This window comes from Sinohyriopsis cumingii, chromosome 5, assembly GCF_028554795.1.
Source record: "Sinohyriopsis cumingii isolate HCF-2022 chromosome 5, ASM2855479v2, whole genome shotgun sequence".
NCBI classification, from domain to species: Eukaryota; Metazoa; Mollusca; class Bivalvia; order Unionida; family Unionidae; genus Sinohyriopsis; species Sinohyriopsis cumingii.
The window spans coordinates 94,512,287-94,525,981 of record NC_142965.1 but is presented as its reverse complement, the minus strand read 5'-3'; the positions used below and the strand labels follow the sequence as shown (position 1 = coordinate 94,525,981).

At 36.7% G+C, this 13,695-nt stretch overlaps 1 protein-coding gene across 1 annotated transcript in view; it reads left to right on the top strand.

The window, feature by feature from the left end:
• The first annotated feature begins 1,744 nt into the window (after positions 1 to 1,744).
• Positions 1,745 to 13,695, top strand: part of LOC149799793 (ATP-binding cassette sub-family C member 5-like) — a 52,762-nt gene continuing 40,811 nt past the window's right edge. The window contains exon 1 of the mRNA XM_089959183.1: positions 1,745 to 2,090. The gene's annotated coding sequence lies outside the window, so the exon portion shown is untranslated. The remainder of the gene's footprint in view (positions 2,091 to 13,695) is intronic.

The following is a 13,695-nucleotide window of genomic DNA, read 5'->3' as shown; positions in this document are numbered from 1 at the left end:
ATCAACTCAATTCAGTTATCTCTCTCTCTCTCTCTCTCTCTCTCTCTCTCTCTCTCTCTCAAAATTTTATAAAATTATATCACTGGGAGGAGTCTGCTATTCAGGCCTTCAGTGTATTAGTAATAATAGTTCCGGAGAGATCAGTTGCTGAGGGTCATGAGATCTGTAGTGGAATATCAGTTGTGGCGAGTCACGAACGGGCCAAACACTTGTTGTAGGTCACATGATGTAAGTATTGTTATGATTAGAGGATTTTTGCTCACTTACTATTAGTGGTGTTGTGGTTGTTTTGTCTTTCTAATGGCTATTGTTTGTTTTGTTTCATTTACATTAGGTTTAAATATCCACATATCATTTTCTATAAAGGCTGAAGAACCCGTTAAAACATGGGGCACGGGGAAGGGGCACATGTCCACCCGACCCCCATCTCTCGGATTTTATTTCTAAAAATGATTTTGCCTACATCTGTAAAACTTAAAGGCTGATCACTGCATGTCTGTCCCCCCCCCCCAACAAAAAAAAAAAATAAAAAAAAAAGATTTGCACGCGCCCATGATTTCAAATACAATCAACATTGATGTATGATCTTTCTATATGCAGATACAGGTATACACAGACTAAACAATAACCCATTCTTCATGTTGTTCGTCTGTCTGTACTTGTGTACGTTTATTTTCCATTTGGTCATACTTCAGTAACCCCATGACAGCTGTTTTACATGTGATTTGAAATTATAACATCATTACCACTTTGCGTTTTCCTTTTTTTTTTTTTTTTCTTTGTTTATCACCTATTGCAGGGTCCTGACTTTGGGTTACCATGGGTTATCCTGCAGTGCGAGATCTTGACACTAAGTTGCCCTGGGTTATGCTGTAGGGTGAGATCTTGACTCTCGGTTGCCCTGGGTTACGCTGTTGTGTGGGTTATAATGGTCAAGAATCAGGACAGCAATAGGCAGTCACATTAAGTCAACTGACCATTTCATCTGTAGGTATCTCGTGTGCTGTAAACAACGGTGTTTGTTTTAACGAGACAACTACAGAGCTTTCTTCTTTAATTAGATTATTAAGCGTTATGGTGTGAAAACTACGAAATGTGACGAGTTCACCTTTCGTTTGTGTGTGGTGATTGTAGTTATGGTTTCAATTTGTTTTTGCTGTTGTCATTGTTTTTTTAATTCTTATAAGATCTGCAGATAATTCACATATGTGCCTTATCCACAGAAAACTTGGACGTTGCATGAGGAGAATTTCACATGCTTATTTTTACCATTATTACTGCTATTACTTAAAGCACTATTATTCCTGTACCTATTGCAACAACAACAACTACTACTTCTACTACTACCACTACTATTACTACTACTACTACTATTACCGATGTTACTACTACTACTGTTTTTCATGCAGTAACTGCTTCAACAACAGAAATAATAATTATTTCTACTACCGTAATTCCTCTGACTACCAACACTACTATTGCCACTACTACTACTGCTGCAGATGCTATTTTTCTTGCTGCAACTACCACAGAACAAACAAAATAACAACTGATACTACTAGGACACCAACTACTGCCAATACTACTAATGCAGCTGTTCCTACAGCTTTTACCATAACTACTACTACTTCTGTTGTTTTTGCTATCTATAAGAACTATAATAAACTACTGCTACGCTCACTACTCCGGCTGTCGCAAATAACATCTAACTCATCATCATTAGGGACACCTCTTATATTTTCCGACACAACTGAATGCACACAACAGACTTACGGGGATATTAAACGTTATACTTTCATTTCTTTTTTCAAATGGGAACATGGAATATGAAACTGGGTCAACTATCTGATAAAACCTCTACAACGCCATATAACAGAATACGGAAACATTCAATTCAGAGATTACGGGATAAACTTTGATACAAGGGAGGAGCATAGACGCTAGTAAGGTCTCTTACTCCAATTCACGGACAACATCATACACTACAACATATCGAATTTCACTGTAAGATACACATCGTCTCAGCCTCCCGCGATGTGAGACCCTTTATTGACTGTGAGACCCTTTATGGACTGTTGAACAAAAGTAAGGTATGTATTATGAATTTACAAAAGTATTTAAAGTTACTTTCCGCTAAGGACACTGGGAATAGACCGAAGTCGTGAGCTACTTGCTATTAGTCTCGAGACGACTTGAACCAATTTACGGACTGATCAATGTGGACTTTTATGTATGATCGTAAACATGTACCGACATGGCATATTAAGTAACTTAAGATCACAAGAACAAACATTCATGTTTTGATATATGGAACACAAACTAGCACGAATATGAGGGGCGTTGTTAGTCATACTCAAGTGCTCGTGTGAGTGCATATTGTTGCATAAAATATAAATGAAAAATATGCGCCACATCAATCTCCTTTGCTTTGCATACACATCCTTAGTACTCAAGATGTATCGCGGTTTCCACATATAAAGGTCACCAGTGTCTCTATATTAATAGCCCGACAATTACAATGAAGTAATGATTTTTTTTTTATAAATACATTAAAACTGTAATATCATCGTGTATGACAATTTAGAAACTTATGTAACGATCTTAATCTTCCATTAAATATAGAAGGAAAATAAACGTCAATGAAAGTGACAGAAAGTTCGAGAACTTTGATATCAGCTTTAATAGCACCTTGCCATACACCTTAGTAAAAATATTCTGCAACCATTTTACGAACTTTGGTACCACCAAATGAGCGCAAAAGGAAAGTTCCTACATAATGACAAGCGAACCATAATTGTAAAACATACAGAGCCACACAGTGTAAGACAAGTGTTGTTGTTGTAGGGTTTAACGACATTTTTCAGCACACGATAGGCTATACATGGCGGCTAGTATTAATGGTGGAGGAAGAACCCGGGAAATCCACGGAAATAACCACCGACCCTCGAGAAGCTACTGTCAAGCTTTCTCACATACCCACATAATCCGCGACTCGAACCCACGCAGACAGAGGTGAGATGGCAGTGATCCGTAACGGAGAGCGCTTTAGACCACTCGGCCACTCGGGGCCCCTAAGACAAGTGTTACAGCTGCTATAGTGGAACGAGAAGTTTACAAACTGTAAGGGGTTTCTGTGCTATACCTGGGGCTCAGTCTGCGCATTCAAAATACAAAACCTATAATGAAGGCCTATGAATCGGGCAGTTTTTATTTGAAAAAGGACTTAATTGCGCAACTGGGATGAATGGTTTATGATTTGCCATTATGGATGGAGAGAATAAATAAATCATAAAGAAAAATAATCGCAAAAATGAACAAAACTTTTTAGCATGTACACCGAGAAAATACAATTTGAATGAGAAGAAATAATCGTATGCATTATATTTTAGTTCATTTGAAATACAATATTTTCGTTCGATTTTGACACTTTTATCTGCTAACTTCAGTGCTTAAAGGTACGTAAAAGATTGGCGTGATCAAGACACGCGGTCAGAACGGTCTTCTCTGACCCAGTTAGATACCGTGAATCTCGCAATGAATATCTGCTGTACACAGTTAGCGACTGACCAAGCAAATGTCACCGCGTGACAATAAATACACGTCTCTGTTTTAAAGGTCATTTATGTGGCGATTAGCAGACGTTAGCTTGGATGTGTAGTTCAGTCTTGCATTTAAATGGGATATCTTTTATTTAATTAGGAATGCAATTTTGATAATGAGTGCAATGAAAGCATTGAAATCAGCTGAATAGGTGATTGCACGACATTAAAATATTAATGTATCCTCGGCTGTCATAAATGGCAGAAACTTTGAATTAAGCTTTATTCTTCGCAGCCAACCAAAGACATTACGAATACCTATCAGTCCCACAGTTATACCAATGTCTTTGAAACCTGTACCGTAGAATACATTTCCCGAACTAAGTTTGCAACTGAAAGTAACGTTTTGTTCACTTCTATTATGAGAGACGGTAACCTACAAGGAAGGATGTACATTAATTTGTATCTGTGTGTATTTATGTATGAGCTTCGAATGATAGCTAACATTGTGTCGGGGGTGACGAACGGATCGAGGGGTGCATTTGGGGAAGGTGGGGTTTTAGGCATCTGTTCTGCAAAATGTACAGTTCTTCATGTAATATTTTTGAAATGATCCTGCGTGCAAAACAAAAGCATTTAGGATTGACGATAGTCATATGTTGAGAACATAGCAATATGTCATTATTCCGTTTACGTAAAGCCATCTTGCATCCATAATTAGGACATTTTTTTTAGGGACAATAAGAAAACGAGTTCGATGCCCACTGTGGCGTTTGGTAGGGTTGGGGAGGGGTACTCCCAATATATTATTTAAATTACAATAGAAGTCCCACCCCAAACTCGATTTTGTAGGGACTGAAATTAGTGATAGAGTGAGGTGAGGGTCCGAGCCCCCAGTCAGCGATGCCGACAGTTAAATTATTTAGAACACAAAAGGTAAAATTCACAAGAATAACAATTTAATACAATTCAATATTCAAATAATAATAATGCCGAATCACTCTTCTTCCTCTCGACCAAGTGATAGCCTATTGCATCCTTTGATTTATAGTGTGAGATCCTTTTCCACTTGTCCTGGTTTTCTACTCATCTGTATCTCTCCTATCCCCCAATTTCTTCTCTCCTTCCGACTTCCCACTTGAATTCCTTCTCTTAGACTGCTCCTTCTCCAATTCCTCCTTCTTGATTCCTTTTCCTCCTCCTCCTCATTGACTCTGCTCTGCGACTAGCCTTCGATTCGCAATCGACTTCTCCACTAGTCTCTATTCCGTCTCTCTCATAGAGGGCGCTCACCAGTTAATATGTACTTTTGAGAGGGTGACATATGTAAGGTGAAGTAGTTCGCATTTAAAACATGCACAATGGAGAGAATGTTGGCATACCTCTATGCTACATTAATGTAATGTGGATGATATTTCTTTGGATATTGTACTTTTGGAAATTTTACATGATTTAAGTACACTGCTAACTAAAGTGACTGCTTCCTTGTGTTAAAAAATCAGCCTGAATTAGTCTAAAGTACACTATACATAGCAGCTATTAAAATAGGGAAAATGAATTTTGCCAGGCTAGACAATACCAGCTTCTGAAAGTGCAATGAATGAATTACCAAATATATAAAATGTAAAACAAAAGTTATCGGCACTTTTTTATGCAATTTACCTCTGAAGTTCAGGATGTGAAAATGACCAAGTGGAGCTAGCACTTTTTTGAAAGGTGCACATCTGAAGTAAGGCCAAGCTATATACTCTATAACCCATAGTACACCCATCAATCAATCACCAAAATAAAGGAAATTAAAGGTTCTTTGAATTATACATAACATATACAAGGTCTTTTTTAAATAGCCAGTATAACCAGTGAAGAAAGCCAGGGAAATTCTTTTTCTTTAAAATACTAACCCAAAATACGAAACTGTAGAGCGCCACCATAGAGACTCGGGACAAAACCACACCGGAAGTCTGTCCCCTAAAAGCTTCCTTTACGAAGCTTTGTCTTTCCTTACATTTTCCTAAGTTTTCCCGATAATTTACGAGTGGCTTTCCCGGAGTTATTGCTTTAACTTTCCAGCACGATGTTTCACAATTACTAAAGTTTCTAGTCTACATTACTCGGTTAAATTCGGATTGAAATGGTGACCACACCCTCTCTCGATTTCGATTGGATATCGATTCTACCCTGTCCGGCCGTCTGTCGAAATGGTGAGATTTACGACGCCAATAAGGGTCCTTTATTCTTGAACAAAGCTTTCAACGTACACATGTGGTTTTTGACACCCAACAAAGCTGGCTCTCGTAACAATTACGAACAGAACCACTGTAGTCGCGGGGTCTAACATATATACATGGCTTCTAACCAGTTTCTTTGTTCTTCACTTACATAATCGCGGGCAGGCAACGAGACACCCACATTCAAATCAACCGAGGTCGTCTACCGTGTTGTTTCCTTAGGGAAGTTATTTTACTCAACTTGTCTTATCATGAGATTCCATCCAAAGGATTCATATACCCCATAAACGCCAACCCAACCAACTCATAATGATTGTATACATGCAAACACGTTATCATACATATTTTCCAAAGCAGTGTCCTAAGGTCAAAATACTTTTGTTACCGGTTATGTATTTCCGGTTTCTTTCGTAATTTACTCATTCTAGTACTTCTGGAGAGAATATATATTTCAGAACAAGACAATAAAAGAAAACGGAGGTGATTATAGTTTTACACAATTGAGTTTAAATATATGTTCAGAAAATGAATAAACAACGCAGTTTAAATACATTTTATCAAAAGACCACAAACGTGCACTAAAATGCTTAAATGTCCCTGACGTCATCCGTTATTATCTTTGTAGGCTTCGCGGAATGTAGAAATAAGACTTTACTGTAACCATGTCATCTATGTTTAGTTGAATCATCGCTGAACAATGGAGAATCACATATCTACGCCACAAAGACAGATAAACTTTCATTTGATATCATGAAAATAATGGTAGATTTTATGCGAATGACAATAATATATAAAATTAATATTCTGCAAATATAAGTGGAAGACAGGAAGAGAAAAGATAAATTCTCAATATATGTGTAAACACGGATTTTTGTTTTTTTTATACAGTCTACAGAAGTGATAAATGTATTGAAGACAATGTCATGTTAGGCAGCATCAAATGCCGGTTAAACTTCTTTTCAAAATAATCTTTACTAGAGTATGTAATTTAACCATTTAGTTTACATCCCGTGCGAAATTGTATCTATGGTATTGAGAAACAATTGCCAGATATCTTCCCATGGTGGAACCACTCAAAAACTTCAGTTCCGATGTTTGGTCCATCTTCGGATTTTATGGTTCTCCTGATCAACGGTTAGAGCTTGTTTGATTCCTAACAATGCATAATATGTCCCACGTGCCTTATTTTTATCTGAGTTGAATCAAACAAATGAATTGTCGTAGTTTTGGTTAATAAAAACAGCATTTCTAAATAATTATTGATACTTCCTGTTCAAAATGTATCGCCAACCTAGTATATATCATTATTTAATGCTATTAACTTAATTGTCTTAGTCGCAAAGGATAAAGAAGTCCTGGATTCCTCCTTATCCTCTCTAGGAAACTTTAGAATATAACCTGCAATGTTTTGAATGATTGTTCAATCAAATCAAAACAAAATTTAGAAAAAAACATGTACTGTCATAAATACCAAACATACTTCCTTTTTAAATGAGAAGACAGTCTTCACAATAAATATACCATTCTGGTAGTCTTAACTCAACATGGTGTTCAAAATTTTAATTAACCTGGTGCCTCTTGTAACAATATGTAATTCAATAATCAATAAGTAACAAAGTCTTGTAACAATCTGTAATTCAATAACCAGTAAGTAACAAAGTCGATATATTTTTTTATTATTTAACACCTTGCTAAAAAACCCCATTCATATGTCCGACCGATCCGGCGGCCTAAGTGGTTATAGATCGTCCGCCTCGGATGCGGGAGGTCGCGGGTTCGAACTCCGACCGAGTCATGCCAAAGACTTATATAAAATGGTACTAGCAGTTGCCTCGCTTGGCGCTCAGCGTTAAGAAAGTAGTATTATGATTGGTCAGGCTTGTGTCGGGATTATGTGACCAGGTGAAACGTGATGTTAAATGTCTGCAGCATGGTGCCTCAGTGCTGCATATCGCGATAAATTGCCACACTGCAAACATCGTATCGATATGACTGAAAAACTGTTAGAACTGCGTTAAAATCCAACACACACACACACACACACAAACACACACACACATGACGTTTCCTTATCTCATTCTGAAATAATTTGTATTTGAACAGGATCTGAACTGACAATCACAAGCCCCAATATCAAATCTGAAAATTATATATATATATATATATATATATATATATATATATATATGCCTTATCATTCCGATGTTAGTCGATATCGGAATAGGCTACACAGCGTCACTATTTTGGCAGTAAGACCGTGATCCCAAAAACGTAAATATCAAGGTCGATGTCCTACATTGTACTGCTAATAATATCATAAAAAATAATCTTAGTTAGACGAAGGCAGAATCACGTATACCACAGCACCTAAGATAGATATATCTGCCAGAACTAGATAGTGATCAGATTTGTCACGAGAGGTGTATTTTCACTGAAATGTATCAAATTTCAATGTAAATTAATTTAATCTCACATGAAGCTAAAAGATTCAACTTCTTTTGAAAGTCTGACAAAAATTACAGCACTTACATACTGAACTATCACAGCTAAAAAAAAAAATTCTTCTGAATCCAAAGTTCCCGACACTATCTTATCTGCCCCCCCCCCCCCCCCCCCCCAGTTTGACGATTTTATACCGTTATACCAGTTACCCTTTACGCGTTCTAATTCCTAGCTTGACAGCTTTGATTCAAAATAAAGAAATTAAAAGCGCGGACAGTTGTTTACCGGATGTAACAGGTATTTATGTGATATACTCAGACGCTATGACATAACATTTACACTTAATATAAGCGTTTTGTTCCTCTAGGAATGTTATATAGCTCTAGCTTGACCATGATGGAACTTCATTAAAAATCTTAAAATTTTATTTGCATATGTATAAGGTTACAGTAATATGGCCTCGTTGCATTAATTCGACGTCCGTTTATCCGATTATCAGATTAATGAGACACGCTCAACAGAGTTAATTCATTGATGATTGATTCAATGCCGTCAAGTATTTCCAAATATCCCATTTAACATTGTTTATGTGCTTGTTAACACAACAATACTTGGTTTAAGCTAATATTAACACTATATATTTTTTAATGAACATATTTTTCAATGGGTTACGCCTCATAAAACCAGTGTAAGGATGACTCTTGTTTAGCTATCAGAGCAACAGTCGGATAAATCAGCCCCAAATCTTACTGGTGCTGACTGACGCTTTAGGCCATGATCGCGCCTATTTTTTTAATGTGCAATTCCATGCAGACATATGTCCGCACACTTCGGTGTACATTTTAGACACTTTCGGTATTTCGTAACTACGTACTGACTATTTCCGGATCAAATCCTATGTTTGACAATTTTTAATGCAAATGTAATAACACAACCTACCTTGTATGTCCATTTCGAATTTCGTATTTATTTTGGACCACAATGTGCCAGTGTATGAACGTCGACGTATGCATGTATATGTAAGTGTATATCTTTTGTAATAGTTGAATGTTTGTCCACATCATATATTTTATTTTACGGTATGTATCAAGCTGGCAACCATCAATTTCTGTAAGAAACCTAAATGTATATGAAAATATTTGCTGATGACATAAAGATTCATACATTTTGTCACATACCTTTGCTTGATTGGGGTTACAATATCGACCTTATTTACCACGGTATCCAGATAGGTGTACAGCACTATTCTCTGGTGTTATGTGGGTGAGGCGAGACTTTGTTTTTTTTTTTTTTTTTGTTTTAATCACAGTTAATTATTTGTCATTGTACTTTGCTTGATAAATGAATCTCATGGCGGTAAAATTATATGTGGATATATGAAATTAACAAATTGTTTTGTGAAATTCTTTTGTGCATTGTCAGAGGACCCCGGTTAAAATGACTGAATGGATCAATAATTTGATCAAATTACAAATGGAAAAATGAAGATGATAAACCTTTAAGCTGTTTAATAAGATAACATAAAATGATATCAGCAAATCAGCAACAAACGTTTAAGTGAATTGAAGAAAATAAAAAATGATGAACTCAAGACTTTTGAGACCTTTTTAAAAAAAATAATGAATGCTTTCCAGCAGAGATGATTTATTAATTCGTGTACATTTAAATAATTGATTTCATCAAGTACTTGGTCTTCTGCAAAAGTATTATCAGCCACAACTCCGATGTCTGATTATCTTTTAAACCCCTCGCTAAAGCACAATTTCCCTTTTCACTGTAAGGTTGCTGTAAACAATTCATGTTTATTTCTAATATAGCGATATATGTTGGCGTAACTGAGTTCTGTCTATGAAACGTACTGGTGTTTTTGATAATGACAGTTAATGCTAATGACAATTCTGAGGGAACTGTATAGTTTTACATTAAGTTTGTGTGGAAGCCGCTGTGGCTCGGTACATAAGGTGGTTTTGACCAGAAGGGTGCAGGTTCGATTCCCATCATCGGATCAGCCAGAATTAGCTACCTTGGCTTTGGTCGTGTGGAATGCACTTACATATCGTGAGGACATAACCGGAAAAGTTATGTTATGTCGTAAAATCAGTTCATCCTAGACTGATGATTTGCTAATAAGTCTTGCGTTTAAGTTAACAAAACTTAGCGAAACCCAATGTATCTATTTTAATTTAACGATATATGTTGATGAAATCACAAACAATTAAAGTAATATATAGTTACCTGCAGAAACTATGAATTAGGCGAAGTCAATATATAGATATCTAGCAGTTAAATTAAGTATATTGAAGGTGTTGCTTGGTAAATTTCGTTTGCATTTTAATTGGTATTACCTACCCTGAAGTATAAATTATCTGAAATAAAGGATGCATGCCTATTTAAAATTTAAATGTTGATGCTATACACAGAAGTGTAATATGCAAAGATGAGAGGCATTTATTGTACTAAAGTCATCAATGGGATCATTGCTTTTCTGACAGGATGATCTTAAACAATACATTTTTTAATGATTCTTCTGTACAATGTATGGCACAATCTGGAGTCCTACATGGCTCCATTTTATGACCTTACCTCATGTTAGTATTAAATGACTCCTCTCAAATGTCTGGGTAGGAGAGGCATCAAGCTTTGCCACAAAACTCAAGGTATATGCAGCGGTTGTTCTCACCACTCTCCTCTATGGTTGTGAGACATGGACTGTGCATAGCCGCCATGTTAAAAATCTGAACCATTTCCATATGAACTCCCTGAGAAAACTACTGAAAATCAGATGGCAGGACAATGTACCGCACACAATGGTGCTCACTAAGGCCGGTATGACAAGCATCCACACCATGCTGTGCAAGGCACAACTCCGATGGGCTGGCCATATTGTCCACATGCCAGTAGAACGCCTACCTAAGATGGTCTTCTATGGAGAGTTACACCAAGGCAAGAGATCCCACAGTGGTTGAAAAAGAGGCACAAGGACACCCTCAAGGCCTCGCTGAAGAACCTAGGCATTGATCCTGACAGCTGGGAGAGTGTTGCTGCTAATCGATCTGCTTGACGCAGTCAAGTCAATGCTGGTGCGGCAGCCTTTGAGCAGAAAAGACTGGTGGACGCAGCTGAGAAACGTGATCTGCGCAAATCCAGGAAAAGCAGTTCCGCAACTCAGCAACCTGTACATCCATGTCCCCACTGCAACAGACACTTCCGGGCCCTGATCGGACTAATCAGCCATCTCTGGACCCACCCCCAGTGACTCGATGACATTAAATGGTCCTCATCGACACCGATGGACGAACATCATCATCATTAAATGATAACCCTACTCCAGTTATTAACAATAATTACCTAATTGCTGATGATATGATCGTATACCTGCCTATTTCAAAAGTACAGCTTGCAGAAACTTGTAAACCTGGTGTGTAATGATGTGAACAATGGGAGTTAATGTCCATCATTCTTCATTCTTGACACATTCAACGTTATTAGAACAATAACCTACAGTTTGCCAATTGGATATCATCAGCTATCCAGATGTATATCTTATTGACATAAAACCAATGCATCGTGGGCGGGTGGGGTACTTGTGAAGAAGTAAACATAGTCAAAGTTTAAGTACAGTTTATTTGTTTATTATATCCATTAGCATGAAATATATAGACTTAATGCCGACATAATGTTCATATTTTTTTTAATTCATATCTTTTCTTTTAATTTTATCTTTTCACATGTGAAAAATATATCTTTATGGTTTCACATATGAAAATATAAGATTTCCTATCATGTCATGCGACAGTTGATTATGTGTGCTTACAAACGTTTTCCTTGAACAGCAAAAACAAGTACTTTGCGAGCTGGAACAAATAAATAGAAACTGCCTTACAATTCAAACATGGAACTTAATCTTTGAAAAAGAAATTTCACCAAATAGATCCACTATCCATTTAAAAATAGTTAAATGTAAAATATGTCGGACTAACCATATTTTAGGAAAATGAACAAAATTAAGCAACAACAGCTTACCATGTACGGTTTCTTGAATATAATTGTCAACTGTGAAGTGCATTATACAGACTACACTCAACGATGAAGGTATCCATTCTTTCATCGCGACATAGCCTCATCGTATCACATAGATCCATTTTCCCTCCGTTTTCCCTCAAAAAATGAATGTCTTTATCTATCTCTCTTGTGATACTCAGGTAGACAGCAACACATATGAAAAAAATTTAATGTAATGTTTTAACAAATATTTATCGATTAACGGATTAATATTAGATTCTTCATATGAACAATAAAATGTGAGGGTTAGCCAAATTTCAGGACGGGTTATGTAGCTCCACCTATTTTGCAGAAAACTGGCTATGATCCTACAGTTATCCGTTGCATTCAAAGAATGGCATATTTTCACTAGTTTTGACTGAGGCAGTAGTATACGAGATAGGTGTCAGGAACTCCCTTATCGTTTAATATATAATATGGGAAAATCAAACAAGAGCAAATTCCCAAATTTTCCTCACAAATAAAGCAACACTTCTTGAAAGAAAACTAAAAATGTCATGACTTATTTTAATTTCTGATGCATGTTGTATCTGGTTGGGAAACAGCATTGGGCCGTTTTGTATCCAAGCATATTGGGTGGTCTCGAAAACAGCACAAGGTCGTTTCGCGAACGTGCATGATTCTGTAATGGTGCGCCGCAGTGGTAGCGTGTTCTGCTATTCCAGTGCTAAAACCTAGGATGCGTTGCAGAGACAGGTATTTTGAATTTTATTCAATGAGACCAACCTATTTTGTGACTGGATCACGTGACAAAATGCTACAACACCGTGTAATGCATTGATTCGTTAAAAACTGAACAGCTTCATTCAATTAACTATATATTGCATTGTTTGAATCAACGTTATTGTCATGTTATTTGGTCCATATAGTCGAGAACGAATCGTGGGCTGAGCACAATTGTATTGCATATGAATGTCTTTTTATGTGTTTGTTTTTCTTTTTTTTTTCTTTTTCTCTCGAATAAATGGGAATTAAAGCCCCCTTATATATCCAAGGCTTTCATGGCTTGACGGAAAAGACAGAGGTTCATTCTATCAAAACGTCACCATGCCGTGAATTTCGTTAGATACCGATGTTCAACGTTACTCATAATTAAACTAAAATATGATAACTTTTCTAAGTGTCTGATTTGTGTTAAGGCAATTAGATATCATCAGCAAAAGCAGCTGACATTCGATTGGTCAGTTCCTATGTGTGGCAGACAGGTAGGTATTCTTGCGGTAGGATAAGATATATCAGTATCAACTGTTATTAACTCGAAGGACACTCTAACAATTTCATTAAAATAAACTGATTGAAAGTGATAAAGATATGATCGTTAAAAAATTTGTTTGTTATATAATGCCAGTCAGCTTGATGAAAACCATCAGACCAGAATGTTTGCCAGCTTAAGTGTATAGTTGTGCCTGTAACAGCATACTATC